We start from the raw sequence: 5,742 nt of genomic DNA on the forward strand, positions 1-5,742 counted from the left end.
GTTTATTTTTGAGACAGAGAGAGACAGAGCATGAACGGGGGAGGGTCAGAGAGAGAGGGAGACACAGAATCAGAAGCAGGCTCCAGGCTCTGAGCCATCAGCCCAGAGCCCGATGCGGGGCTCGAACTCATGGACGGTGAGATCGTGACCTGAGCTGAAGTCGACCCCCAACTGACTGAGCCACCCAGGCGCCCTGTAGTTCTCTGTTTTTGATTGAACTAAAAAACATTGTCATGGGTGATCTTAAGGCTTTGATTAAGTGAATAAATGTACAAGTACATTAGTGTTGAATCCAAGTTAGCTTGTGGTCACTCAGTTAAAAACTTGAACTCTAAAAATACCCTGGATATCTTCATGCTAACATTTTTGTTGAGGTTTTATATAGTTAAAATGTGTCAGTGTCCTCCAGCCAATTACCACCAGGAACATTCCTTATATTCAAACAAGCTGGGTTTACTGCTCATTGAAGCAAACAGGAACACACAATATTGAGTTTGTGTTTATTAATTTAGAGAAGGTTTAAGGAAATGGGGCTTTGTTCTGGATTCGATATTGTCAGGAATCAGGTTAATTCCATAACTGCATATCTTAATAAATCTTATCTATAAGGAGAGAAGACTAAAGGAAGATTAAAATGGTAATTGGTAAAGAAATGGCAGTCATTTCATATCAGATAAAGGGTTAGTATCCAAACTCTATAAAGTTTTCAAACTCAACACCCAAAAAGCAAAAAATCCAGTGAAGAAATGGGCAGAAGACATAGACACTTTTTCAAAACCATCCAGATGGCTAATAGATACATGAAAAGATGCTCAACAGCACTCATCATTAGAGAAATACAAATCAAAACCACAATGAGATACCACCTCATACCACCTCACATACCTGTCAGAATGGCTAAAATTAACAACTCAGGCAACAATAGATGCAGGTGCGGATGCGGAGAAAGGAGAACCCTCTTATACTCTTGCTGGGAAAGCAAACTTGTGCAGCCACTCTGGAAAATAGTATGCAGGTTCCTCAAAAAGTTAAAAATAGAACTACCCTATGACCCAGCAATTGCACTACTAGGTATTTATCCAAAGGATACACAAATGCTGATTCGAAGGGGCACATGCCCCCCAATGTTTACAGCAGTGCTATCAACAATAGCCAGATTATGGAAGGAGCCATTGACTGATGAATGGATAAAGAAGATGTGGTAGATGTATACAATGGAATATTACTTGGCAATCAAAAAGAATGAAATCTTGCCATTTGCAACAATGTGGATGGAACTAGAGTGTATTATATTATGCTAAGCAAAATAAATCAGAGAAAGACAAATATTATATGATTTCACTCATATGTGGAATTTAAGAAACACAACAGATAAACATAGGGGATGGGAAGGAAAAATAAAAACAGAGAGGGAGGCAAACCATAAAAGACTCTTAAATACATGGAACAGACTGAAGGTTGCTGGAGGGGAGGTGGATGGGAGGGATGGGCTAAATGGGTGATGGACATTAAGGAAGGCACCTTTGGGATGAGCACTGGGTATTATATGGAAGTGATGAATCACTGGTTCTACTTCTGAAACCAATACTACACTGTATGTTAACTAACTTAAATTTAAATAAATAAAAAAATAATTTAAAAAAGAAGTGGCAGTCATTCATGCTATCTAGGAATATATTTAGCGTTCTGTGGTTTGAATAATGTTCATGTTTTGTCTGTGTTTAGATACGATTACAGAGTAATTTTGTTTTTGTCTTGGTCCATCAGGGTCACAGAACTGCATATCTAATGTCGATGTTATGTGAAATCACTTATGATCAACAGGAAAACACCAAGATGTAGTTAATAGTACCAGGCTACCTCCCACATGTCAGCAGCAGCTTTTCTCTTTCTTAAGTGCATAAAGAGCATAAATCTTAAGTGTACAGCTTGATGTCATTTTATCGACTTTATTAAGTTATATACAATGAATTACACTCATTTTAAGTATACAGCAAAGTTTTGAAAGGTGATACCCATGTAACTACCATGACAATTAAGATGCAGAACATTACCATTGCTTGAGAAAGTTCTTCGTTGCCCTGTAGTTAACCTCTCCCACCATACCTTGTTCCAGACAACCACTGATCTGCTTTCTGTCACTGTAGATTAGCTTGCATTTTCTGGAATTTCAAAAAAAAAAAAGGAATCATACAGTATTTCTCCATTTGTGTATTGCTTTTTCACTTAGAGTGCTTTTGGCATATGGTTTTATTTCTTTTGGGTATATTAGCAGGAGTGGAATTCCTCAGTTAGTTGTTAAGTTTGTATTTTACTCTATTAGAAATTGCTGAGGCACCTGGGTGGCTCAGTTGGTTAAGCATCAGACTTCAGCTCAAGTCATGCTCTCATGGTTTGTGAGTTCAAGCCCCACATCAGGCTCTGTGCTGACAGCTCTGAGCCTGGAGCCTGCTTCTGATTCTATGTCTCCCTCTCTCTCTGCCCCTGCCCTGCTCATGCTCTGTCTCTCTCTCTCTCTCAAAAATAAACATTAAAAAAAAAAAAGAAAGAAAGAAATTGCTAACCTGTCCTCAGCAGAGGTCATTTCATTTTACAGTATTAACAGTATTGGAGAGTTCTAGTTGCTCCATATTCTCACCAACACTTTCTATTGTCAATCTTTTCCCCCTCCCCCACCCTCAGCCTGTACTGTCAATCTTTTTAATTTTACCTATTCTATTGCTTGAGTTGCAGTCTCTCATTGTGGGTTTTGGTTTTGTTTTTTAAGTAAGCTCCATGCCCAACATGCGGCTCGAACTCATGACACTGAGATGAAGAGTTGGATGTTCTACCGCCTGAGCCAGGTACCCCTCATTGTGGTTTTAACCAGCATTTCCGTGATAACTAATGATGTTGAGCATCCTTTTGTGTGCATATTGGCCACTCTTGTATCTTCTTTTTGAAATACCATTAAGACTGAAGGTTTTTGTTGCAGGTCAGTATTTACCTCAAAAAACCAAATAGAGACCAGAGAATGTATTGGTTCTGAATGTATTGGTTACTGCAGAGAAATAGTAACATTTGGGATACTGAAGAGGTAGAAGTCTTAAGACTATACACCTAAATAATGGAAAGGTAGAAGAACCTATCGTCTTAAAAAATATCTAAAAGAGAAGATTTTTAGAGAGGAGGGACATCTTTCCTGTAGTTGAGATTTGACCTTAAGACTTGCTTCAATAGAGACACAAGAACTTAGGGAACTGATGAGAATCAATTAAAAAAAAAAAAAAAAAACCCTGAATATGGGAGGCACCAGGGTGGCTCAAGTAGATTGAGCATCCAACTTTGGCTCAGGTCATGAGTTCAGCTCATGAGTTCGACTTATAGTTCATGAGTTCAAGCCCTGCATCAGGCTCTCTGCTGTCAGCGCAGAGCCCACTTTGGATCCTCTGTTTACCTCTCTCTGCCCCTCCCCCGCTGTACTCTCTCAAAAATAAACACTAAAAAAAAAAACAAAAACAAAAACAAAAAAAACAAAAACAAAAAAAAACAAACCACTGCCTGTGCCAAGAGCTTCCTTCTTCAAAAAAAAAAAAAAAAAAATCTGAATATTGAATAAGTGCTTCCAGATAGTTGGTTTTCATTTCTTTTCAAATGTCTTTATCAAAATCTCCTGCTCCTCCTACTTCAGATAGTTGGTGGTTAAGAAGATAACCACCAAAATACTCTGGGATATATAGTTTGTAGCTTAGCAAATAAGTCTGGCTTAAATTTTGTGTATTGTGTGTGCACCAAAACCCAGGACGATGGCTTAAATCTGAAGTGGGCACTGGATAATAAAATGCTCAACTGTTGAGAGAGACAAGCTGGGCACAGCCATATGAAACAAAAAACTTCCCATAACAGTATAATAATGACATGTTTGTTTCTATCCTTTGGTGAAATAGGATATTTTCACTTGTTTCCTTTTCCAATAATACTTTTGAACTGCTTTAGACATTATCTTTTTTATATATTGGTAAAACAGAATACAGGCAAAACATAAAATTCATTTTGACTTATAGCTCTGCTCTTATCAAGCCCATATTCTTGGTGCCAGGCCAATGTGATGACCTCAAATACCCACTCAACAAAAAAGCTTTTGAGCATGGACTGTATAGGACTTGCAAGCAACAGCACATTTTCAGACTTGTAGATGATCACTGGGACCCTGGAATGTCCTGCCTGAGAGGAGTTTCTTTGTTTGCTTGGGAGCTTTGGCCACCAGATAGTCTAGCAGTGTGAGTTACGATGGGGCTTTGGGACACATCACATCAGTTGTGACCTCTGAAGGAACTGGAGACTAAAGGTATGAGCTCAAACCTTCAGAAGGAGCTGGAGACTAAAGATCAGCCTCATGGGAAGAATGTGATTGAGCCCCAGGAAAAACTCTGGCAACCAAAGGCTCAGGCAAGCTTTCCTGTGGGAATTATCATGTCATAACCAGGAAGAGGTAATGCCATCTCTGACTCCACAGGGAGAGGATGACTGGAAGCTCCACATTTGGATCCCTCCCACAATTTTCCCCGCACGTCTCTTCCTACACATCACATTAGCTGATTCTAATTTGTACCTTTTCACTGTAACAAAAATCGTAAGTGCACTATTTTCCTGAGTTCTGTGAGTTGTTCTACTGAATTACTGAACCTAAGAGTGGTCATAGGAAGCCCTGAATTTGTCAGGAAATTTGTATAATTCATCACATCAGAAAATTAAAGAAGAAACACATGTTCACACCAATGGATATTTAATGGCTTCTGGCAATGGCAGGGATTAAGTAAAAGGGACTGAGTGAAATTAGTTATGTATAACAAAGACTATTTATATCAAGAAGCATTACACTAAATGTTTAAATAGATACATGATTTCCATTAAATTGAAAAAATTAGAGAATGTATCCCCCACTAATACTCAACTTTATTCTGAAAATACCAGCTACTGCTATGAGAAATGTAAATAAAATAAATATAAATATTGAGGGGACTTATTTCTATTTGCAAATACCATGACCACATGGCAGAAAACATGAGACTAAATATAAATAAAAAGAGTAAGATTATCTGGTAAGGTTGAAAATAAAACTGTATCTAAATTTAAAATGTTAGCAAAATAATGAATGCCATAACAGTTATAACACAAGACACCTTGATAGAAAACAATTCCAATATTTGTGAATGTGTAGTACCTGGAATATCTTACAAATCATGAAAAATCAATGAGATAATCCCAAAGAAATAGAAAAAATGCATGAATAAAAAAGCACTGTAAGAAAAACGATTGGCCAATAAACATATATGAAAAAGATGCTCAACTCACTTAGAAATTTTTTTTGTGTTTACTTTTGAGAGCAAGAGAGACAGAGCACAAGCCGGGAGGGACAGAGAGAGGGAGACACAAAATCCAAAGCAAGCTCCAGGCTCTGACCTGTCAGCAGAGCCCAGCACAGGGTTTGAACTCATGGACCATGAGGTCATGACCTGAGCCAACGTTGGACGCTTAACCGTCTGAGCCACCCAGGTGCCCAAATCATTTGTAATCAGAGAATTAAATGTTGAAACCAGTAACAGAAGAAAATATGGATGCCCATTTCAATGATCAGAGGAATTCAAAATTAGTGCAGTATTGGAGAATAATATGTATGTATGGCTGACAGTGAACAATTTCACTTCTAGATACACACCTTAGATTCCTACACCCATTAAAGAAATCAGAAAATACACAAAA

This window comes from Neofelis nebulosa, chromosome 17, assembly GCF_028018385.1.
Source record: "Neofelis nebulosa isolate mNeoNeb1 chromosome 17, mNeoNeb1.pri, whole genome shotgun sequence".
Lineage (NCBI taxonomy): Eukaryota > Metazoa > Chordata > Mammalia > Carnivora > Felidae > Neofelis > Neofelis nebulosa.